General features: G+C 42.0%; 1 protein-coding gene across 4 annotated transcripts in view; it reads right to left on the reverse strand.

The window, feature by feature from the left end:
- PDE1C (phosphodiesterase 1C) overlaps nt 1–26,905 on the reverse strand; it is a 520,097-nt gene that overhangs the window by 243,577 nt on the left and 249,615 nt on the right. The window lies entirely within an intron of this gene.

A 26,905-nucleotide genomic window follows, 5' to 3' on the forward strand; every position in this document is an offset into this window, starting at 1 on the left:
CATGAAGTCTGGTAGAATGTCTAAGAATAAATGTTGTCTCTCACACTCATGAAAAAAGTGATTGCTCTCAGGGTGGAGGATGGGTAGTGATTAACAACCAGCAATGAAATCAGCTGGATTTACAGCTACAAAACTGTGAACAGGTAAAGATTGATGCATTCCAAATAACATGAGTACATTGTGCTGCTGCGGCAGGAGATGAAAGCAATTAACACATTAGAATGAGATGAATGAGTTATTGAGTGAGGGGTAGGAACTTGTTGTGAAGAGCTGATAGAGCCTTGTGAAGAAAGATTTGCTTAACTAGATCTCAGCTACATAAACACAAATAAATCATCCTGAACTACTACTGAATTTTTTACCATTGGTTTATAATTGCATTTCATTGCATTGGCATATTGTGGACATAAAATGTTACAATGATGTAATGCAATGGCTGCTGCAAATGTAAGGATTGTTGCAGATTTTCATGGTAATGACTGCTGGACTGCCATCGGCTTCTTGGGTTTTTTGTTGCACACAGTATATTGAATGAAACCTTCATGTAATATTCCCAGAAAAAATCCATTAACATAAGATTAGTTTGTTCCAAATCCAGGCATTAAAACCCCATGCACATGACAGTATCACAGACGGCAAAGAGGTCTATGCCACCCGGACACAGTGCAGCGAGCACACAGTCTCTTATCACACTTTGATCCGGATGGATGCTCAGCCTTCAAAAGAGAGGGGAGGGTCGAGGAGTGCTCTCTCCCCCATCCCTACTTCCCCTGGGCGAGTGCTGTGTCCATGATTTGGTCAGGGTGAGCCTAACTGTTTGAAGGGCCTTAATAATAAACTCATGTTGATCCAGATACCAGAAAATGTAGACTGAAAAAAAAGATAAAAAAACAACACTTGTGATATTTATTTATTCCAAGTGCCATGGGTGTGACCAGTATGCCTCTTTCCTAGGCATTGACAAATCGCTTCTCATTTTTCTTCTCCACCTTTGGCAGTTTGTGTATAAAATTAAGCAAAAAGTCATTCCTTCACTGATCTGATAATCTATCCCACAGGTGCCAAGATTTAAACCCAGGAACTCCCCAGAATTAAATTTATGTAATCGCTCAAAAATCTTCACTTAATTATATTGGCTACGCACCTAGATTCCTGGGTATCCATTTAATCCTTCAACAAATGGAAATGTCAACACTGTGTGGCACCATATCATGTAATGTATATCAGCATATTATACAGAAATGGGGGACCAAGCTCTTTAGTATTGCATATGAAATTTCATACCATCTCCATGGAAAACCCCCAGGGTTCCAGAGCCAGCGCCTGGTTCCCACATCATGGTTCCCATGGGGGGGGGGGGGGGGTTGGGGTCACAATCACTTCCTCCAATGCCTAGCCTTCTTGGACACAGGATTTTCCAGGGGACTTCCTATCTTGTGTTGTCCCCTGGTCAGAGTAGGCCAGTCATTGGATGAAGTATTTCAACTATAACAACACATCTTCAGAAGCACATGACATTTAAATATTGATGCAAAGAACTTCCTGTACAGGAAAAAGGGGGAATTACTTAGAAGTGCCTCAGCCACAATAATAAATCTAGTGTATTTTCCAAATAGCTAGGTTGAAGAGGACCTGTAATGAGGAGAAACATTTGGAGGTATCTCTGCATGCTTAAATGGTTACCACTCTCTTGGCTAGTATGTGTTATCTAACATATAAATTTCGGGGGGGGGGGGGGGAGATTTTTTAAGAAGTGGACAGATTTAAAAAAGCAAAAAAAAAAAACCAAACATTAACTTGATCTGGGGAACAGCAGCAATAATATCAGATGTCATCCAGCATTTTGTACAAGGTGACCAGCCCTATTTAATGCTCTGGAAATAAACCACACAATAAGTGAATCTGTCCTTTTTTTACAACATTTGAAACAGTATTGAGTATGAGAATTGCTTTGGTCATCCTCTCTTGAAGAATAACTTGTAGAAGTTACAATATTGCACACATATCAAATGTCCTTGTTATGCCCTCCTTATTATCGGTTGGTGCTTCTGAAAGGCATCCTACCCCATTGCATGTATAAAGAAAAGTTGAAGTCAATGAACAAAGTTTTATTGCGGTAATCCAAAGTATAACGTTTCGATTAAAATAAGCCTTTGTCATATACGTCTACCGCTGTAAGAAGGAAGTAAAAGGAATTCACTTATGTGTCTGTAGCGCTGCACGGTATTACACGTCTGTGCTTGTGGATGGCACCATGGTGCAATACCACACAGCGCTACAGACACATAAATGACGGAATTCTTTCTTACTTCCTTCTTACAGCGGTAGACGTATTTGACAAAGGCTTATTTTAGTCGAAATGTTATACTTTGGATTACCGCAATAAAACTTTGTTCAATAACTTCAATTTAAACTTTGTGTGCCTGGATATTCTTAATATTGAACAAAAGTAAACACTTTAGACATGTAGAATTCCATTAAACTATCAGGTATTTTTTTAAGACTAGCACATGATAAGAATCAGAATAACACAGTCTACGGCGACGCTCACACAACATTAAAGGGGAATTCCCATTTCAGCAAATTAATGCTATTATATGCATTATAAAAAGTTATACAATTTTCCAATATAGTTTCTGCATCAATTCCTCACTGTTTTTTAGATCTCTACTTGCTGTCATTCTGCAGAAAGCATCATTGTTTACTTTGAGTGGACAGAAATCTGACCATGGCTACACAGGTGCACAGATCGTTAGTATCACAGACAGTAATCAGAGCTGTGTGATATAACGAGTCGTGCGCCTTTGTGATCATGGCCAGATTTCTAAACAATGAAGCTTCTATAGAATGACAGCAAGTAGAGATCTAGAAAATCGTGAGGAATTGATACAGAAAGTATATTGGAGAGTTGTACAACTTTTTATAATACATACATTAACATTAATTTGCTGAAATGGGAATACCCCTTTAAACAAGGGCAGCCTAACAGACCTAACTTCAAAAATGTCTGTGCCAGTTCTTACTGTATCTCTTTGAAGCCATAGGAAAATGCATGATACACATGATAACCATAGGATGTAAGTGTGAACAGGGGCTTAGATATTGAATAAATTGCCAACATATAAAATGTTTGTTTAGTTCAACAGCAACTGTTACTTTTCAATGCAGTGATGATTTATATGTTTTCTTGTATAAAATACACTATACTGGTAACAATATAATAATGTAATAGTCTCATTACGTTCCTCTAGAACACAGTGTTGTGTCATTAATGTGTCTGAATGACTTACTGTAATATCAGTTTATCACTTGGCTTCTATTATTATGAAAGGTTCAGTAAATTTACTCTTTTTGGGATTAAGAACATTATCTATTGACCAGTCTTATGTTTCAGATTTTTACCAAATCCTGGATCTGAATCAGAAATAAGTTATTTTCACAAAGATGTATATTTAAAGGAATATTCTACTAAGGGTGAATCCTGAAGCTACCTCAGTTCCTGCTGGTCTCCGTTATTAATTGCCTGGACAATTGCTGAAATAGAGACCTGATGTGTGATATCTCTGACCATTTCTTCCCCATTATCTTAATGCAGTTTCACTGAAACACTTAAAAACTAAATCTTACTATTACTTAACTTAAGTCCCTTAAACATTCTACAGACTTTTACATAAAAAGTGAAAGCTTACAAAATTGCATTGAAAAGTTAATCCTACGGAGAGGTCTTCTTAAAGAATGAAGCTAGTTAATATAGTATTTAAAAAATTGGCACAGAAAATGTGGATAAGGAGGTGATCTTCTCCAATAAATGCTTTCCTGGAAAGGTTAGCTATCCAGTATATACACTCACCGGCCACTTTATTAAGTACACCTGTCCAACTGCTTGTTAACACTTAATTTCTAATCAGCCAATTACATGGCGGCAACTCAGTGCATTTAGGCATGTAGACATGGTCAAGACAATCTCCTGCAGTTCAAACCGAGCATCAGTATGGGGAAGAAAGGTGATTTGAGTGCCTTTGAAAGTGGCATGGTTGTTGGTGCCAGAAGGGCTGGTCTGAGTATTTCAGAAACTGCTGATCTACTGGGATTTTCACGCACAACCATCTCTAGGGTTTACAGAGAATGGTCCGAAAAAGAAAAAACATCCAGTAAGCGGCAGTTCTGTGGGCGGAAATGCCTTGTTGATGCCAGAGGTCAGAGGAGAATGGGCAGACTGGTTCGAGCTGATAGAAAGGCAACAGTGACTCAAATCGCCACCCGTTACAACCAAGGTAGGCAGAAGAGCATCTCTGAACGCACAGTACGTCGAACTTTGAGGCAGATGGGCTACAGCAGCAGAAGACCACACCGGGTGCCACTCCTTTCAGCTAAGAACAGGAAACTGAGGCTACAATTTGCACAAGCTCATCGAAATTGGACAATAGAAGATTGGAAAAACATTGCCTGGTCTGATGAGTCTCGATTTCTGCTGCAACGTTCAGATGGTAGGGTCAGAATTTGGCATCAACAACATGAAAGCATGGATCCATCCTGCCTTGTATCAACGGTTCAGGCTGGTGGTGGGGGTGTCATGGTGTGGGGAATATTTTCTTGGCACTCTTTGGGCCCCTTGGTACCAATTGAGCATCGTTGCAACGCCACAGCCTACCCGAGTATTGTTGCTGACCATGTCCATCCCTTTATGACCACAATGTACCCAACATCTGATGGCTACTTTCAGCAGGATAATGCGCCATGTCATAAAGCTGGAATCATCTGATACTGTTTTCTTAAACATGACAATGAGTTCACTGTACTCAAAGGGCCTCCACAGTCACCAGATCTCAATCCAATAGAGCAACTTTGGGATGTGGTGGAATGGGAGATTCGCATCATGGATGTGCAGCCGACAAATCTGCGGCAACTGTGTGATGCCATCATGTCAATATGAAAGAGTACAACTCGTGATTAGTAAATGTACATTACTACATTTACTAATCACGAGTTGTACTCTTTCTTTGATTAACTTTGACGTGATTATTGTAGGGCTTTCTCAGTAGACCACCTGAGAAACCCAAGACACAATATTTATTTTACATCATGTCAATATGGACCAAAATCTCTGAGGAATGCTTCCAGCACCTTGTTGAATCTATGCCATGAAGAATTGAGGCAGTTCTGAAGGCAAAAGGGGGTCCAACCCATTACTAGCATGGTTTACCTAATAAAGTGGCCGGTGAGTGTAAATATGGAGGAAGCCTGTTCACTAAATGGGGGTAAATCAGGCAGGTATTTTATATGGGAATGATATTATATACCGTAGCTTTTGCTAAGATTTAATTTCATAAAGCTCTTAATTTAGCTGCACTTGCCGAAACCATCACTAAATTGACAGTTTAGAAAAAGCCGTCTTCACATCCACATAAATGTACTTCTATTGATTTAGGGTCATAATGAAGTAAATGATGTAAATAGACCATGGGAAATTGCTTGGCAGATGAATTCCCCGGAATCCAATGTGTTATTGGTGTCATTATTCCTACACCTGCGGTTTCTTTATATGGAAGCTGATGATATGCAAACCACATTACTAATTCTTTCTATGGTTTTGCCTACTTTAACCCTCTGGTTATGGTATAGAAAGTAAACAATCACAGCTGCTATGAATTATACTTCATTGTACATGCCTACAGATAGTAGCTCCAATTCTCTATGGGTATCCGGAAGAATAAAAAAAAAAAATCTCATTTGTAGAAAAAAAATCATTTCTTTTCTTCCTGCAATCGCTTTCTCATTTTGAGCAGAGACACGTGATATGAAATGTTCAAGACACTTTAAAGCTCAGCTGTCTCAATGCAAAGCTCAATCTCTTTTTCTACAAGGTAACCTGCCTGTCTCTACATAAACCATGACACAAGAGACTAAGCTATGAAGCTATGAATTTTAGCTATGGGTATGAAAAGATTAGTAGTTCTCTGTAGGTTTGATGGCCAGCACTGTAATATATTGTATGTCTTGTGTATATAATAAAGTACTAAGCAACAGAAACTGTTGCCACTTTATAAATGAAATGTGCAGAAAAATGGTGGGGACTCTCTAAGCAAACACTTCATGATTCCTCTTTGCTATGAGATGTTGTATACTGACAATATACTTAAATTGTCGTAAAACAGGGTTTATCTACACTTTTATTTAGCTTCTGAACATTTTACTAGTATCTAACACATAGAAGGTAAGGGATAAGAGATAATGAGATCCATAAAATGAAAATAAAACACAATGATACTCTTATCTATGCTCTCTCATCTGATTAATAAAACACACAGTTGTGCTATAAAGAACTTATCTGCCTGTAGCTTGTAGAGTAAGTCTCTGCACAATGCTTGCTGGCAGGAAGTGTGTAATGCTGGGAGGAGGGGCAGGAGACACAGAGCACTGCAATGTGAGAAGAATTGAGAAGTATCCTGGGACAACCAAAATTGAAAAAACCAGAGAACAGTTGGAATTACAGGCAGTCCCCGGGTTACGTACAAGATAGGGTCCGGAGGTTTGTTCTTAAGTTGAATTTGTATGTAGGTCGAAACTGTATACTTTATAATTGTAGATCCAGACAAAAAAAGTTTTGTCCCCAGTGACAATTGGAGTTTAAACATTTTTTGCTGCAATGGGACCAAGGATTATCAATAAAGCTTCATTACAGACACCTTACAGCTGATTATTGCAGTCTGTGACTATAGTAAAGCATTTATAAAGCTTCACTAGAGGTCAGAGGGGTCTGTCTGTAACTATTGGTTGTCTGTAAGTCGGGTGTCCTTAAGTAGGGGACCGCTTGTATATCTGTGGAATACTGTATTTTTTGTTAATAACAGTGAATTAGAGAATGTGTTATTATGTTACCCTAAGTACATTTAAGAATCTTGTCTTCATGGGAAGACCTCTTTAATAGACCCCCATCAAATACTTAGTATTATAATATAAATCTAGAACCAGTCTGCTGAGCTACATTACTTAACATGCTAGAAATTAAGATTATACTACTTTCACTGGATGATAAATATAGTCTATGGGAAAATCTGGACATACAGGATATGAAGATAGACCATACAACTGTAAAAGAACCTATAAAGATAGTGGGCTAAAGGTTGATACCTGATTCATCTCACTTTCCTATGGGAACTGCATAAATGTTAAATAAGAATTTGGGGAATATTCCCAAGGAAAATTTTAAAATCTGAGCATTTTACATTGCATATTAAATAATCCTTCATAACACATTTAATCCTTAAAGGGGTATTCTCGTCTGGGCATTAACATTCAGTTTGATTAATCTGCCATTAATAAACATTTCTTCAATTAGATGTTATTTAAAAAAAATGATCCTGTGTGAAGATAATTTCTCATAAATGTAGCCATGTTGTCCCTTAGAAACGAGATAGCTTCCTCGGATACGGCCACCTCTGCTGGAGGGATTGCACAAAGAACAAAAGGTTATTGTATATAAAATGTCCGGGAGTTACTACATGTCGCACAGCCACCCTGTGGTAATGATTGCTGAATCCTGGTGCTCCGGCAGGACCCTATAGCGCAAGTCTGGCCACCGCTGCCAGAGTGCGACGTGGTCGTATCCGAGGAAGCTATCTGGTTTCTAAGGGACAACATGGCTACATTTATGAGAAATTATCTTCACACAGGATCATTTTTTTTAATAACATCCAATTGAAGAAATGTTTATATATGGCAGATTAATGAAACTGAATGTGAATGCCGAGACGAGAATACCCCTTTAAGAATTACATTTAATAAAATCTTCTGCCATAGACATAGGGGAGATTAGCCAGAAAACTAGTGTAGAAGCCCTGAAATAATCACAATTGCTAGCAAACCACCACATCAAGGGTAAGTGAAAGAGAGGCATGAAGGGGGGCACAGCCGGTGGGGAGTGCGCTGCATGTGCCATTTGTGCCCTGTGTCTGCACACTCACTGCAGCAGGCAAACTTTTATAAGTTAAAGTTTGCCTGCTGTGCATATTTCTACGCCTACGATATAGACACTGTGCAGCCCGGCCCACAGATACATCAAAAGGCCGTAGCCTCCTGATGTATCCGGCGGTGCCGAAGGGGCAGGAATTTTATTATAGGCCGGCCCATGATAAATCTTCCTCATTGTGTGAGAGCATAGGAATGTTCAAAATTGATAAATCTTAAGATGTTCCTAAGATCTATGTTGAAGCAACTTCTAATTGCCCCCATTCATTTCTTTTGAAACAATAGGAATAAATGCTTAAACACAGTCACAAGAAGCACTGCTTTAGAAACTGATGCCTTTTCTGCAGTAATTCAGCTCATCTTCTGTGATAAGTGAAGATGCACTGAAAGCAATAACTGTGATTAACATTCATGCTTGAGACAGCCTTTCATTTGCTCATGCTCTTGTCGAGTGATCATTTCATTGTGGAATGAGATACTGAGACAGGTACACTGATGAGATCTAAGACTGATTCCCTCCTGCACGCATAAGAAACACAGATTTTTACACCTTTTAAAGCCAAGGACCTTAAGGACATTTTTGGGAAATAATTTTGAATGTGACCTTAACAAAGATCAGAAAAAGTATATAAACAGTGTCTAATAAAAAAACCTCAAGAATTGTATTTGTTAGACTTTTTTTTACCTATTAACAAAACCTGTAGCTTATCTACAGGATAGATGATGAATGACTAGGTACTATTGTTTAGAATTCTGTGACTCATAGTTATCTGAAAACTGAGGTCCCTGAGCGCCTCATGTGACAAGATTTTTGTTTCGTTATTAAATGATTCTTGCGTCCAAAAAAAGTAAATAAAATGGCGGCCATGATGTTATAGTTCAATGCTCAGCAATCACTTATTTTCAAATATTTCCTGTGTATGAGTAGAAAAAACCTTTAAGTTGGGAAATGCAGTCCCCCAAGGCTTTAAAGACATGAATAGTCCCTATTCTAATCTTCCTTACTTATCTCCTTCATTGCATCTTCTTTTATATATAAAGTTAATTTAAAGTTGCATAAGATGACTGGATTATGACTAAAACATAAAAAAAAAAATTCAAGACCTCTTCTCATGATAGTGGTCAATGCAATTCCAAAGATGTTATTCCAGTGAGAAATTTAGACACATAGGATAGATCTTTTCATTTTGAAGCTGTGTCTGACTGTGTCTGAAGTGATAATTGTGAGATTTTATTCCTCTTCCTGATGGGAATTACTTGCAAATGTTTTCACAGGGAATAAAATTATAATACATCGCAGTATGCAATCCTCTCCACCCTTCCAAGACTAAAACAGTAATAGACGTGAGGCCACAAGAGACTTCTGGTTTCCTTAAACATGGAAATAAGTGGTATATCTTTACACAATGATTACAGATGATCTACCTGGTATGTATGTTGTGTCTTTGTCAGCTGCCTTCTCAGAAGCATGGGGGCAGCTGACAAGATGGCGTCACTGTCAGAAGGCAAAATGTATCCCTCTGAGATAGAATTAGAAATCTGAAGTAATATGTCATATTTCATGTAAGCAGATGAAATAAAATACTAAAATGTGCTTTAGACTACAGATGGGTCATTATAACATTGGCAACATAAACTGAAGATTTAAGGAATTTGCTGGGAAAGAAGTAGGTTGTATCTTTATAATCAGCTATTTAGTTATGTGAATGTACAAGAAAAGAAATGTATTTAGCTTGTGCGTATCAAAGAGTAACTCCACCAAAACCTGAACATTCCAAAAGGAATAACCAGTGGTCACCTGAAGCATGATAACTACTGAGTAGCAGCCCTGGAGAGCTGTGTAACCCCACTTACACTCACCGGCCACTTTATTAGGTACACCTGTCCAACTGCTCATTAACACTTAATTTCTAATCAGCCAATCACATGGCGGCAACTCAGTGCATTTAGGCATGTAGACATGGTCAAGACAATCTCCTGCAGTTCAAACCGAGCATCAGTATTGGGAAGAAAGGTGATTTGAGTGCCTTTGAACGTGGCATGGTTGTTGGTGCCAGAAGGGCTGGTCTGAGTATTTCAGAAACTGCTGACCTACTGGGATTTTCACGCACAACCATCTCTAGGGTTTACAGAGAATGGTACGAAAAAGAAAAAACATCCAGTGAGCGGCAGTTCTGTGGGCGGAAATGCCTTGCTGATGCCAAAGGTCAGAGGAGAATGGGCAGACTGGTTCGAGCTGATAGAAAGGCAACAGTGACTCAAATCGCCACCCGTTACAACCAAAGTAGGCAGAAGAGCATCGCTGAACACACAGTATGTCGAACTTTGAGGCAGATGGGCCACACCAGCAGAAGACCACACCGGGTGCCACTCCTTTCAGCTGAGAACAGGAAACTGAGGCTGCAATTTGCACAAGCTCATCAAAATTGGACAGTAGAAGATTGGAAAAATGTTGCTTGGTCTGATGAGTCTCAATTTCTGCTGCGACATTCGGATGGTAGGGTCAGAATTTGGCGTCAACAACATGAAAGCATGGATCCATCCTGCCTTGTATCAACGGTTCAGGCTGGTGGTGGTGGTGTCATGGTGTGGGGAATATTTTCTTGGCACTCTTTGGGCCCCTTGGTACCAATTGAGCATCGTTGCAACGCCACAGCCTACCCGAGTATTGTTGCTGACCATGTCCATCCCTTTATGACCACAATGTACCCAACATCTGATGGCTACTTTCAGCAGGATAATGCACCATGTCATAAAGCTGGAATCATCTCAGACTGGTTTCTTGAACATGACAATGAGTTCACTGTACTCAAATGGCCTCCACAGTCACCAGATCTCAATCCAATAGAGCATCTTTGGGATGTGGTGGAACAGGAGATTCGCATCATGGATGTACAGTCGACACATCTGCGGCAACTGTGTGATGGCATCATGTCAATATGGACCAAAATCTCTGAGGAATGCTTCCAGCACCTTGTTGAATCTATGCCACGAAGAATTGAGGCAGTTCTGAAGGCAAAAGGGGGTCCAACCCGTTACTAGCATGGTGTACCTAATAAAGTGGCCGGTGAGTGTATATATGTGTTGTTAGCATCAGGACAGTGAAAACGGATTTATATTATAAGATTGTAAATTTTCCAAATACACTCTGGTTGTATCCTCACACTGATGGGCTCTTTGATGGGTTAAAGGGGTTGGCCATTTTACTTCATGTTTTTGTAATGTGTGTGTAAGTTTGGGGGGCAGGATATTAGGTAAATTACCAATATACATCTATTAAAAGTTCTGCTCTGCTTTCTTGATATGGAAAGTGAAGCCTCCTGTCTTTGACCTCATCAGCCAGACATTCCTGTCCAGAAAATGGTGGCAGATGGAGGGTCATGGGACGACATTCTCCTCCTGGCAGACAGACTTTGGTGACAATATTTATAGCATGTATACTTCTGATTTCATGTTATTATCGTCTTATTGTTGACATGTGGCCAGAGCACTTGGCGCTTTATCTGTACTTTGTCCATGCTGTTATTTAGTCTTATTTTCAGAGAATAGTGAGGAGTGTACTCTGTGTTATTTCCACAGTGTTACAGAGAGGCACAAGAGGATGTGCAACTCTTTTATGTTTTTTTTAATATATACCAATAAACCTTTGGATTTTATCGATATGATTTGATTGCATTTCGTATATGACACTGGTCTGGTTGTACCTTGTTTAGTAGATAGTTTTTTCCAGTGGACCCACCACACATATATATGGCAATGATTGAGATGCTATGGTTTGGTGTAAACATATACTAAGGTCCTTGTACCAGTTTTCTGGTGGGCTTTGTCACTTATTTTATTTTTTTCTCCTACTGGTCATGATGTTTTTATCTTTAAAAATAATTTAGCACTAAAACATATGTAATGTGTTATAGCATACCTAACCTCTCAACAAATCTCGAATAATTTTTTTTTTAGGGATTTAGACCTGTCACCCAATTCCCTCCTTAGTGCTGCCCTTATCTTTACATCTTCCACTCCCACCTCCTTTATATTATCCTTCTCTTTTATTACTATCCCTCTCTCTTTTCTTTTTCTGTTCTTCCATCTCTCCTAACAGTTTACTACCTTACTATCCCCTCTACCTTTCTCATCCCTTTTCTCTCTTTTTGTGATTATAAGCAATAGAATGGATTTGAAAGTTGCTTCATTTAACATGAAAGGTCTCAATGCATTTTCCCACACAGTGCTCAATATTAAATACACCATGCAGAGAGAGGGACAGCATTATGGTAGGGATAGGAAGTGGACAGGAAAAGGACTTCCTGTCATCTCAGGCTGAGATTTGAAGAGACACTGAGCTGTCAAACAAAAGAAGGAGACATGTTTACTGGCAGCCTGGAGAAAGTGTGACTCTTCTTTTCAAGATTAGTTTTTTTTAGATTACATGTATCAAACTATTGGCTTGCCCTTTTCTTAAATTTTTCATGGTGTTTGTGCTCCTTTGCAAATTTTTTTTTTTTGCACATAAACTGTCTCCTTTCGCCAATGTCTAGTTTTCTGAAATCTTGAATCCAGATGTCAAAGTTTTTGGCGCAAATCTAAGGCTGCCCCTGACCAGGCGTAGAAATTAGATTGCGACTTTTGGAGACTTTTAGCAACTTTTAGCAACGTTTGTTAAAGAAATAGGCATATTAGAGGGACAGATGGGCACATACCAATGGATAGGGTACCGTATGGTAGGTGAAAATTATTAGCCAAAGGCAATTTATTAAACATAGAAGAAGGGACCACAATGTGTTTCAGGGATTGAAAAATACCCCTTTCTCAAGTGGAATTTTTTTGACTCCTTCTTTTTTCCTAAGTGTCTCAGGAGCTAGACTCCTGAGATATGCATGACAAAAGCAGGAGCCAGCAGAAAAGCCAAGAAAAGTCTCAAAAAACAGATAGTCAAAGCCAGACTTATGATGCATGTGCCCCTTTGTCTACTCATTTGCATATCATGGAAATGGTTGTAATTCAGGTACAGTGCCTCCGTGGCAGATCATTTTAGATGATATGGGACTTTAACCCTTTACCAACAGGTGTTACTGGTGTGAGGGGTAAAATTCTGGTGACAGGTCTTCTTTAAGTCATACAGAAAATTGACCACTTACGTTATAGAGACAACACATTAAGGAGTCTTAGTGTGCATCTTGAATTCTCTGCTTATTTTTCTGAATTCTCTGTTTGGTTTACAAATCAACCATATATTATATGTTTGTTTATAATTTATTTTTTCGATTATATATTCATTTTTCCATTCTTCTAAGTGGAGTGTATTTTTTGTTATTATTCATAACTCTTTTTAAAATCCACTTTGACCCTAACAAGGCTATGAGAGATGTTGACCCTAATCATACTTCATTGACCTTTGCATATAACTGTCCAGTATAAGGCTATATGTCTTATATATCAACAGACACCTTTGCATTTCCCATTGAGGGATGAAATCTAGCCTGGCAGATAAGCTTTCTTCAGCTCCAATGTAATAGCAAGGATGAAAAGGGTTCACATTGGAATCTCTGAACCAAGACATAGGAAATGAAATGTGAAATGCATTTAGTGTGTCATCTGACCCTTGAGAGTCAGAATCTGAACATCGTCTTTACATCTGAATTCTTCCTTGTAATATCAAAAGGGCATCACAGAAATCTCTGTATTCTTACTCAATACCTAGCAACAAAAACACATGACATTTGAAAGATTATATGACTCAATGTAGGGTTTCTCTGATGACTAATTTCAAGGTTGTTCAGCACAGTATAAAATCAAAGTGAAATCCAAGTCCCTAACAAAAATGCCTTAGGGTCCTACAAGACATCAACATTCATATATCATCAGTAAATGTTCAAAATTATGTTAGACAAGAGTGTTAAAGGAAAAAAAAAATAATAATCCAGGGTCAAAAAGGAAGAAGCAAAAGGTAAAAAATTTAACAACCCTGTCCTGTCTAGGCTAAGTTTGGAGAATCTATTTTAAGGAAATCACAAGGTCAGAGATGTCCTTGATGAAAACAAATATAGTATACTCTGTGTACAGACACTATATCAAAGGTCATTCTTGTTATAGTGGAGTTCCTAATTATCAAACTGTTGTTACATAAGGTTAAATGGGTAAGAAAAGTACATTTTTGGTAGCTCTACTGGAAACAATAGACAAGCTTTGAAAAGGAGGGGGTAGTGTATATAGAATACTGTTTCAGGAATAGGGTATTATGCACATATGATTAATTTATAGCTTAAAATATATTTAAGATTAGTGATAGATTAGGATACTATTTAGATAAGATACTATTTATGTATTTATTTATATACATGAACTTGTTTAGATAAAAACTTAAAAAAAAGATAATTTTGGAATTCTAATATTAAAGAAGACCTGTCATTCATATAATAGGTAAAAGTAAGCATGTACAACAGTAGCTACAACAGATATAGCAGTGCTACACTGCTAGCGTTATCGGAAACCTCTGATAATGCTAGCAGACACTGCCGCGCTGTACAACAGAAATGATGGACAGAGCTGTTAGCGGTGGGGCATATTCATGAGGGGGCAGGATTAGGGTTGGTGACTGCTGCATGAAGCCTGGCAGTCGCCGCCAGCCTATGGAATGGGAGGGGCGGTCCGGGGGAGAAGCAGTGCCTCTGACCGCCGGCTCATGAATACACCTTACCACTTACAGCGCAGTCCAGCGTTTCTATTGTACAGCGTGGCAGTGTCTGCTAGCGTTATTGGAGGTTTCCGATGATGCTAGCAGTGTAACATTACTAGTGCCTTTTTATGGGTGACCAGTCCTCTTTAAAGAAGAAGGAAATATTGGAGGCTGCTATAAAAATAGGTTGTAGAGCCCCCCATTTGCTGCTTGATACAGTCTCCAGCCTTCTGATGTGTTCGGAGAGGCAGCTGGGCAAGATTCCACGTATGATCCCGCCACCGGATATAGCAATTGTGTGAGTGCCACCAGCTGCACTCCCTTGGTGTGGAGGTGGTGTAAAGGCTGAAATATTTCCAAATACTGGTGCTGTGCCAGTAATTGTGTTTATTTCAGGGCTTGTAGTCAGAAAACTGGAGTACAAGTCCTGATAAATGTCCTTACTGGTGCTTGAGCAAAGAAAGTGTTTTTACATATGAAATGGCCAGGATTTACTACATTGTTCTCTGCTGTCCTGTGGTAATGAACAATGAACTGAGGTCCGGCGCCTCATTAGCACAAACATGGTCAGAGTATGAGAGCGGCCATATCCAAGAACAGCTATCTTGTTTCGTGGGAACAACATGGCTACGTTTATGGGAAATTATCTTCACACAGGTAGATTTTTTAAGTAAAATGCAGTTGAAGAGTGTATGTATATGGCTGATGAATGAAATTAAATGTGAATACTCAGGTGGAATACTCCTTTTTGGGAGAAATCTGCATGTGAGCATATTTTAAGGAATTACTTCCTGATGATCAGTAGATTTATGCAGCAATTAATTTTTAATTGGTCAATACATGTCCTGAAAGTGTTTTCCTTTATTAACAATAACTAAACAGTATCCAACATATTTCTGCAAGCAAATAGGCTTAGGCGCAGTAAAAGCTGAAATCTTTGAGGTTCTGAGACGATATTCTAACCTTAGCACAGCTCAATTACAATTAAAATCCTATGTTGATAGCAGGACTGAGAAGATCTCAAATTATGTTTTGTAACTTTAAATTCACTGCCTGGTATTTCTTGCTCTAGCTTCTTTACAAGCCTCCTTATTTTCTCCTGGAAAATCCATGTGCTGCTGTCAATATCATACAGTGGTTGACTACAGACAGATATATTGGTATTGAACTCCTGCAAAGATGCATCTTATCATACTTCACCAGTTCCCAGGACAATGATTAGTTCTCAGATAATCATAATATTTCACTCTGATGTGATCGGAGATGTAGCCACAGTTTTAAGTCAGGACTTTTTTGTGAACTTTAGACTTTTTTGCTGCATCTTTTAAAGATATGACACATGAAATATACAAGCGGCTTCAGAACTATCTACTCCGATTTGGGACAGCTAATTATATGTTCAGGGTCTATTGTCAGCTATTAACTGGGATTTTATAGGTCACTCTGCCGGATGATAATTTATATGCTACCTGCATATAAGTTCTTCATGTTCCTAGTTTACTCTAAAACAACAAAACGGAAATAAAAACCTCAGTGGACAAAATATATCAGTACTGTCACTGGTAATGGGTTAAGTCCAAGGATTTCTGCTAGATTAGTGGGGTAAAAGTAGGTGACAGGATGATTTACCCACCTGAAATAACTGCTATGTTTTGCCTGCCATGTCCTGCCATGCTTTGTTTTCCAGCTCTTTCCATGCCAAACCTTTAGCTTAGAAATATGCAATGCTTTGGGGGCTTACGCAGATATCTTCATGACTTCGGATCCACATCACAAGAGGAGTGATGTAGCTGAAGTGGGAAGGCTGAGAGAAGGCACTGGGTGGTGGAAGTGTTAATGGGAACTCTATAATTATGACGAGCTGTGGCACTGAGGTGCTCTGCTAACACCTCCAAAAGCACTTCAGCCCCATTTGCTTATTTTGAAGTGACATTTTGATATAGAAGGAGCAGCTGTACAATAAAAACAAAGGCATGGGTGATAAGTGTGAGCACAGTCCTACATAACATAGTAGTTAGTGTGGGTAGGTAAATCGTGGTGACAGATGCCCTTTAATGAAAACATATGAGCTCTTCCTTACATTTTCCCATTGGCTGGACAAGTCCAGATACAAGTACCATAAGGTGACCACCTTTTATTCAATATCACTTAACTGTACATGTTGGAATAAGTTGTTGTTATAATTACTTATTATTATTAATACTAATGCTAATATATGAGATTTTATGTAACTATTCATATTAAAATCCTAAAGCTTCTATTTCAGTTTCTTGGCTGTGCGCAACTCTGTCATTTACATCTGTAGGATTCTGAAGTGAATAGCATTACAGAGCTTTTATGGGGACAAATTTATTTTGCTTCTCCTACATATACAACAATATCTGTGCTTCTAAGAAAATGAATGTGGTAATATAAGGAATAATAATCAACCGAAAGAGAATAAGCACAAAACAAAGTTGAAATATTTAACAATTATATCAAATGTTTAATGCATGAGAGTATGTACAACACATTAAATATTCAGCTTTGTTCTTTTATTTAAAATATAGAGTAATCATATTTTTCTAACCCTTCCTTTTGTAGAAACAAATTGTCAAAGAGGTTGGCCAGCTATTCAGCCTGCATAAGGATGGTTTCACATTAACGTGTGTGTTCCGCTTCCGTTGCGTTTTGCTACCCTTTGGCCTTTGCGTCCGCAAAAAAACCTGAAAGTTTGACAATGCTTTGAAAACATAACAAATGGTTTCTCAGCCTCACCAGGGAAAAAATGGTCCCGTCATCAGTTTTTTTGCAGACGCATAGACTTCTATTGCTTTCTGTGATTGGCATAAGCCAATGAGAAAACAGGCCCAGGCCCTCCTGTTCAATGGAGCCATGGCTGCATGGACAGCACCTGGCTGGACAGAGACATAAGGCCAACGTAATCCAGATCTGTGTATTCTGGTAAACAGTTGCTCCTCACTATTTAAAAGGAACCTTTCATCAGGGGCTCTTTTTCTGGCTCCCCCATGTTCCCATAGAAAAAAGTGTACACATTGCCAAATAGTTTTTTATAGTAAAAGTGGCTTTTTCCAAAAAAAAGATAAGTTAGTTTAACTTTCTTTAGGCAGAGATGTGTCCCTAGTCCCATCGGAGTGGCCAGTGAGGAGTGGTTCCCCCCATCCTCAGGAAATAGCTCCATCATGCATCTATTTGAAATTTTAAAAAAGACTCTCATGTCCCTATATCTCCTCCCCCCATGTTTCCCCCATCAATATGTTATACATGTCTGCCCAACTCCTCACTGGCCATTCCCATGGGACTAGGGACACAGCTCTGAATACAGAAAGGTAAGCTTTGATCTTTCATCTTTTATTTTGGAAAAATACAGATTTACTATAAAATCTCTTTGGCAATGTTTAAACTATTCTCTTTGGGGACACGGGGCAGCCAGAAAAAGGGTTCCTGATGACAGTTTCCCTTTGAGACCTCACCCTAGGATAGTTATCAAGGCCAACCCTTTTAATAGGTAATTGGTTTAAACTATTTATATGCCTTAAGTATTTGGGCTAAAAGCAGTTGGTGACCTATATAAATTGTCACTAGTGCTTCCCTATAGGACAGCATTGGCAAACCAATAACACAGGTGCCAAAGGTGGCACTGAAAGCCCCTGTTTCCCCAATACAAAATTTACCAGACAAACACATCCTCCTGTAGTCCCATGAGCCACATTACGTTCCCCAGTATGCTCATTATTATAACAATGAATCCTGTATTGCCAGGGGCTATAGGAGGCGCGAGAAGGTGTAGACAGAGCTGGTATTATCATTAAAGCTATTGCTTCAGGCCCCAAGATTTTTGCTGTTAGGAAAGCAATATCATTGAAACCTTTGGCAGAGCAGGAAGCAACAAGCTACTGCTTAATTAGGCATGTTGGCAATTTGTAATAAAAAAGTGGCAATGTTTACAACTGGATAGGTCATTCCTATTGGCCATTTCATGCCAGGTCCTGCCATTCATAATATTACATCTGTTCAGGCCTGAATGGGCAAGGATGTAGCTAGTACACAGGTGAGGCAGGAACCACAATGTACCCAACATCTGATGGCTACTTTCAGCAGGATAATGCGCCATGTCATAAAGCTGGAATCATCTCAGACTGGTTTCTTGAACATGACAATGAGTTCACTGTACTCAAGTGGCCTCCACAGTCACCAGATCTCAATCCAATAGAGCATCTTTGGGATGTGGTGGAACGGGAGATTCGCATCATGGATGTGCAGCGACAAATCTGCGGCAACTGTGTGATGCCATCATGTCAATATGGACCAAAATCTCTGAGGAATGCTTCCAGCACCTTGTTGAATCTATGCCACGAAAAATTGAGGCAGTTCTGAAGGCAAAAGGGGGTCCAACCTGTTACTAGCATGGTGTACCTATTAAGGTGGCCGGTGACTGTACAATGAAACACATCCAATATGTCAATTCATGAAGTGCTTGTTAAAAAGTCCATAGAGCAATTTTTAACAATCACTTGAATTTGCACATATAGGTGCTGAGGTTTGTTATTATTAGAGTTGAGCGAGCATACTCGGCCGAGCTTGATACTAGTTCGAGTATTAGCGTACTCGAAGCGGCTCGTTGCTCGAAAGAGTATTTCGCCTGCTCGAGAACAAGCTTTCACTTAACACAGGATCATTTAAGGATCATTAAGGATCATTTAACTGAAGAACACAGTGAAGAACACAGTGAAGAACACATTGCAGATGTTTCCGTACATCTGCTAACTTATCAGAAGACATGAGTGCAGAACGGTGTTCTTCACAATAGTATGTGAAGAACAATATGTGTGAAGAGCACATTGCAGATGTTTAACACGGGTCATTCTCCTTTTTGAAGTTCCACAAATATTCCATTGAATAAAAAAAATGAAGAAACAGGACTGACTTCCTTATTTCTCAATAAAATGACCCATTCCAGTTCTACTATGTCCTTTATATACACTGGTGCCCCAAACTGTACACAATATTCCATGTGCGGTCTGACCAGGGATTTGTATAAGGGTAAAACTATGTCCTTATCATGAGAATCTATTCCTCTTTTTATTCAACCCATAATCGTATTGGCACTGGGCCCTAAAATTAAGTTTATTATCCACCAATACCCACATTAGTTTTATCAAGAAATGTACTATTTAAAACATAATTATAATTTTCATTTCCTGGACGCAAGTGCAATTCCTTATATTTATCCACATTTAACGTCATCTGCCACTTGTTAGCCCAGGAATCGTTCTGTAACATTATACTATCCTACTCTGTATAAATTACTTTACAGAGTTTAGTATCATCTGCAAATATTGACACTCTACTGTGTAAACCTTCTTTGAGGTCATTAATAAAGATATTAAAAAGATGTGGCCCCAATATTGACATCTGTGGCGTTCCACAGCTAACTTCAATCTCAATAAGTGCCATTTATGATGATTAGAGATGAGCGAACACTAAAATGCTCGGGTACTCGTTATTCGAGACGAACTTTTCCCGATGCTCGAGTGCTCGTCTCGAATAACGAACCCCATTGAAGTCAATGGGAGACTCGAGCATTTTTCAAGGGGACCAAGGCTCTGCACAGGGAAGCTTGGCCAAACACCTGGGAACCTCAGAAAAGGATGGAAACACCACGGAAATGGACAGGAAACAGCAGGGGCAGCATGCATGGATGCCTCTGAGGCTGCTTAATCGCACCATTATGCCGAAATTATGGGCAACAGCATGGCCATGACAGAGTGACAGAATGAAGCTAGATAGCATGTAAAACATCCAATAATTGACCCTGACACTATAGGGGACGGCATGCAGAGGCAGAGGCAGCGGCAGCAGGCTAGAGAGTGGCATGGCGACATACCCTAATTGGACTCAGGCTTCAAACCAATGGGTGTCAGAGAGGAACCAAAGGAGGTGAGCAAGAAGCGCTCAAATAATATCGGTACATGATAAAAGTTTGCCAGTATATTTTGTGGATTACACAGCAGGGTGGCGACAAAGTTAACATGGAAGCCATGAAAACAACCCAAAATTCTGCCTGACACAGCTCGTTTGATAAGGGGACCATGTATGCTTACAGTTCATGCCAGTCGCTGCACTGGCTGCCAGTCTCCTTTCGAATACAGTTTAAAATAATAATAACCCTCATCCATAAAGCTCTGTATAATGCTGCACCCCCCTACCTCTCCTCTCTTATCTCAGTCTATCGCCCAACCCGTGCTCTTAGATCCGCCAGTGATCTTAGATTAACCTCTACCCTAGTGCGGACCTCCCACTCGCGTCTCCAAGACTTCTCTAGAGCTGCACCAATTCTATGGAATGCTCTGCCCTGGACTATCAGACTAATACCTAACCTCCAAAGTTTCAAACGTGCTCTTAAAACCCATTTCTTTAGGCAAGCCTATAACACTCATTAACTGCATGAAGTTTTAACTCTTCTACTAACCCGTCCTGTGTCGTCCTCCCATCTGTTATCCAGCAACCAACAGGCACCAGACTTCTCTGCAGTCCCATTCACCCTGGACCTGGTATATAAGATGACGGCTGAGTGGTTCAAGCGACAGCAATTCCATTTATTATATTTTTTTCTATTCCCTAAGAAGAATGGCTTGACCATTAAATATTCTTTTACCTCGTGTTACCCCATCATCTTCATAAACCGTAAGCTCTGGCGAGCAGGGACCTCACTCCTGTTGTTCCATACAAATGTTGTGCTCTGTTACATTACATTTGTATTTGTTTCCTATGATTTGTAAAGCGCTACAGAATATGATGACGCTATATAAATAAAGATTATTATTATTATTATTATGGAGGCAGTGAACTAGTAGTAGATTAAAGGTGCTGCAACTATGTTAGTTGGATCTTGGGATGGAGCTGGCGCTCTGCAGCCAGGCGAGCTTTTGCCAATCCAAGCCCCTGTCTCTAGGCTACTCCCCAAACAGCACTTCTAAGAACCTTTTGTATAAGATCAAGTGTAGTAGCGTTCTTATAAGTTTAGGATATGGCGGGTGAGGGGAATGTAAACAGATGCGCAAGAAGCGCTGAAATAATATCCCTAAATGGTAAAAGTTTGCAAGTATATTTTGTGGATTACACAGCAGGGTGGCGACAAAGTTAACAACTTTGATGTGGAATGCCCTGTAATAGCTCTTGGGCGGTGTGCCTTTTATCGCCTAGGCTCAGCAGTTTCAGCACCGCCTGCTGTCGCTTAGCGACGGCACTGCTGCTGTGCCTAGAGCTACCGACTGATGGCGCCATGCCCACGGATGGTAATTCGGAGGAGGAGGAGGTGGAGGAGGGGTGGGAGGAGGTATAGTAGGCCTTTGAGACCTGGACCGAGGTAGGCCCCGCAATTCTCTGCGTCGGCAGTATATGACCAGCCCCAGGGTCAGACTCGGTCCCAGCCTGCACCAAGTTAAGTGTAGTAGCGTTCTTATAAGTTTGGGATATGGCGGGTGAGGGGAATGTAAACAGATGCGCAAGAAGCGCATGATGCGCATGGAGCTGGCGCTCCGCTGCCAGGCGAGCTTTCGCCAATTCAAGCCCCTGTCTCTAGGCTACTCCCCAAACAGCACTTCTAAGAACCTTTTGTATAAGATCAAGTGTAGTAGCGTTCTTATAAGTTTAGGATATGCCGGGTGAGGGGAATGTAAACAGATGCGCAAGAAGCGCATGATGCGCATGGAGCTGGCGCTCCGCTGCCAGGCGAGCTTTCGCCAATTCAAGCCCCTGTCTCTAGGCTACTCCCCAAACAGCACTTCTAAGAACCTTTTGTATAAGATCAAGTGTAGTAGCGTTCTTATAAGTTTAGGATATGCCGGGTGAGGGGAATGTAAACAGATGCGCAAGAAGCGCATGATGCGCATGGAGCTGGCGCTCCGCTGCCAGGCGAGCTTTCGCCAATTCAAGCCCCTGTCTCTAGGCTACTCCCCAAACAGCACTTCTAAGAACCTTTTGTATAAGATCAAGTGTAGTAGCGTTCTTATAAGTTTAGGATATGCCGGGTGAGGGGAATGTAAACAGATGCGCAAGAAGCGCTGAAATAATATCCCTAAATGGTAAAAGTTTGCCAGTATATTTTGTGGATAACACAGCAGGGTGGCGACAAAGTTAACAACTTTGATGTGGAATCCATGAAAACAACCCAAATTTCTGCCTGACACACCTCGTTTGATAAAGGGACGATGTATGGAGGCAGCTATATGGACGACTTTTGGAGGTAGCAATGGAGACAACGTGTGGAGGCTGCTATGGAGACAATTTAATTTGGATAGTGCCTGTATGTGGCAGTCCCAAACATTTTTCAAACCAGAGGAGCAGGTAGGTGGCCCTCCAGTAAAATGGAATAGATTGAGTGCCTGTATGTGGCAGTCCCAAAAATGTTTCAAACCAGAGGAGCAGGTAGGTGGCCCTGCAGTAAAATGGAATAGATTGAGTGCCTGTATGTGGCAGTCCCAAAAATTTTTCAAACCAGAGGAGCAGGTAGGTGGCCCTCCAGTAAAATGGAATAGATTGAGTGCCTGTATGTGGCAGTCCCAAAAATGTTTCAAACCAGAGGAGCAGGTAGGTGGCCCTGCAGTAAAATGGAATAGATTGAGTGCCTGTATGTGGCACTCACAAAAATTGTTTCAAACAGAGGACCGGGTAGGTGGCCCTCCAGAAAAATTAAATGCATGAAGTACTATAGCAAGAGCCAGTGGGCCCTGTCAAAAAATAGCCATTTTCCTCTGCTTTACTGTACAAAGAGGAGGAGAAGGAGGAAAATGAGGAGGAGGAGGAGTGGATCAATTATTCAGGTTGAGCTTCCTTCACCTGGTGGAGATTGGAAATTCTGAGAAATCCAGCCTTTATTCATTTTAATAAGCGTCAGCCTGTCAGCGCTGTCAGTCGACAGGCGTGTACGCTTATCGGTGATGATGCCACCAGCTGCACTGAAAACCCGCTCGGACAAGACGCTAGCGGCAGGGCAGGCAAGAACCTCCAAGGCGTACAGCGCCAGTTCGTGCCACATGTCCAGCTTTGAAACCCAGTAGTTGTAGGGAGCTGTGTGATCATTTAGGACGATGGTATGGTCAGCTACGTACTCCCTCACCATCTTTCTGTAAAGATCAGCCCTACTCTGCCGAGACTGGGGACAGGTGACAGTGTCTTGCTGGGGTGACATAAAGCTGGCAAAAGCCTTGTAAAGCGTACCCTTGCCAGTGCTGGACAAGCTGCCTGCTCGCCTACTCTCCCTCGCTACTTGTCCCGCAGAACTACGCACTCTGCCGCTAGCGCTGTCAGAAGGGAAATACTGTTTCAGCTTGTGCACCAGGGCCTGCTGGTATTCATGCATTCTCACACTCCTTTCCTCTGCAGGGATGAGAGTGGAAAGATTTTGCTTGTACCGTGGGTCCAGGAGAGTGAACACCCAGTAATCGCTGCTGGAATAAATTCTTTGAACGCGAGGGTCACGGGATAGGCAGCCTAGCATGAAATCTGCCATATGCGCCAGAGTACCAACGCGTAAGAATTCACTCCCCTCACTGGCCTGACTGTCCATTTCCTCCTCCTCCAACTCCTCCAACTCCTCTTCTTCTGCCCATACACGCTGAACAGTAAAGGACTCAACAATGGTCCCCTCTTGTGTCTCACCAACATTCTCCTCCTCTTCCTCCTCATCCTCCTCCACCTCCACCTCCTCCGATATGCGCTGAGAAACAGACCTGAGGGTGCTTTGGCTATCAACAAGGGAATATTCTTCCCCTGTCTCTTGTGACGAGCGCAAAGCTTCCGACTTCATGCTGACCAGAGAGTTTTTCAACAGGCCAAGCAGCGGGATGGTGAGGCTGATGATGGCGGCATCGCCACTGACCATCTGTGTTGACTCCTCAAAGTTACTCAGCACCTGACAGATATCAGACATCCACGTCCACTCCTCATTGTAGACTTGAGGAAGCTGACTGACCTGACTACCAGTTCTGGTGGAAGTTGACATCTGGCAGTCTACAATCGCTCTGCGCTGCTGGTAAACTCTGGATAACATGGTCAGTGTTGAATTCCACCTCGTGGGCACGTCGCACAACAGTCGGTGAGCGGGCAGTTGGAGGCGGCGCTGCGCTGCCCTGAGAGTGGCAGCATCTGGGCTGGACTTCCTGAAATGCGCACAGATGCGGCGCACCTTCGTGAGCAAATCAGACAGATTGGGGTATGTCTTGAGGAAACGCTGAACTATCAGATTTAACACATGGGCCAGGCATGGCACATGTGTCAGTCTGCCGAGTTGCAGAGCCGCCACCAGGTTACGGCCGTTGTCACACACAACCATTCCCGGCTTGAGGTTCAGCGGTGCCAGCCACAGATCAGTCTGCGCCGTGATGCCCTGTAATAGCTCTTGGGCGGTGTGCCTTTTGTCGCCTAGGCTCAGCAGTTTGAGCACCGCCTGCTGTCGCTTAGCGACGGCACTGCTGCTGTGCCTAGAGCTACCGACTGATGGCGCCGTGCCCACGGATGGTAGTTCGGAGGAGGAGGTGGAGGAGGGGTGGGAGGAGGAGGAGGCATAGTAGGCCTGAAACACCTGGACCGAGGTAGGCCCCGCAATCCTCGGCGTCGGCAGTATATGAGCAGCCCCAGTGTCAGACTCGGTCCCAGCCTCCACCAAGTTAACCCAATGTGCCGTCAGCGATATATAGTGGCCCTGCCCGGCAGCACTCGTCCACGTGTCCGTGGTCAGGTGGACCTTGTCAGAAACGGCGTTGGTCAGGGCACGGATGATGTTGTCTGACACGTGCTGGTGCAGGGCTGGGACGGCACATCGGGAAAAGTAGTGGCGGCTGGGGACCGAATACCGAGGGGCGGCCGCCGCCATGAGGTTGCGAAAGGCCTCGGTCTCTACTAGCCTATAGGGCAGCATCTCCAGGCTAAGCAATCTGGAGATGTGCACATTAAGGGCTTGGGCGTGCGGGTGGGTTGCACTATATTTGCGTTTCCGCTCCAGCGTCTGGGGTATGGAGAGCTGAACGCTGGTGGATGCTGTGGAGGATCGTGGAGGCGACGATGGGGTTTTTGTGGCAGGGTCCTGGGCAGGGGGCTGACTAGCAGCTGACACAGGGGAAGGAGCAGTGGTGTGCACGGCCGGAGGTGAACGGGCTTGTTGCCACTGAGTGGGGTGTTTAGCATTCATATGCCTGCGCATACTGGTGGTAGTTAAGCTAGTAGTGGTGGAACCCCTGCTGAGCCTGGTTTGGCAAATGTTGCACACCACAGTCCGTCGGTCATCCGGTGTTTCCTTAAAGAACCTCCAGACTTCTGAAGATCTAGCCCTCGCCGCAGGAGCCCTCGCCACGGGAGCTTCACTAGTTGACACATTTGGCGCTGATGCACCAGCTCTGGCCCTGCCTCTCCGTCTGGCCCCACCACTGCCTCTTCCAACCTGTTCTGGTCGAGGACTCTCCTCCGTCTCAGAAGCACTGTGTTCACCCGGCCTCTCAACCCAGCTTGGGTCTGTCACCTCATCATCCTCCGATCCCTCAGTCTGCTCCCCCCTCGGACTTCCTGCCCTGACAACAACTTCCCCACTGTCTGACAACCGTGTCTCCTCATCGTCGGACACCTCTTTACACACTTCCACTACGTCAAGAAGGTCATCATCACCCACAGACTGTGACTGTTGGAAAACCTGGGCATCGGAAAATTGCTCAGCAGCAACCGGACAAGTGGTTTGTGACTGTGGGAAGGGTCCAGAAAACAGTTCCTCAGAGTATGCCGGTTCAAATGCCAAATTTTCCTGGGAGGGGGCAGACTGGGGGGGAGGAGGCTGAGGTGCAGGAGCTGGAGGAGTGGCGATTTCGGTGACATGGGTGGACTGCGTGGAAGACTGACTGGTGGTGGACAAATTGCTCGAAGCATTGTCAGCAATCCACGACATCACCTGTTCGCACTGTTCTGGCCTCAACAGTGCTCTACCACGAGTCCCAGTAACTTCAGACATGAACCTAGGGAGTGTAGCTCTGCGGCGTTCCCCTGCTCCCTCATCAGCAGGTGGTGTCTCACCCCGCCCAGGACCACGGCCTCTGACCCCTGCAGTAGTTGGACGCCCACGTCCCCGCCCTCGTCCTCTACCCCTAGCCCTCGGGTTAAACATTTTTAAAATGAGAGTTATAACTTTATTTTTTTTTTTACTTTTTTTTGTTTTTTTTTGTGTTTTTTTTTTTTTTTTGTGTTTTTTGTTTTTTTTTGAGTTTTTAAAACCAAACA

The sequence above is a fragment of the Engystomops pustulosus genome, chromosome 5, assembly GCF_040894005.1.
Source record: "Engystomops pustulosus chromosome 5, aEngPut4.maternal, whole genome shotgun sequence".
Classification (NCBI taxonomy): domain Eukaryota; kingdom Metazoa; phylum Chordata; class Amphibia; order Anura; family Leptodactylidae; genus Engystomops; species Engystomops pustulosus.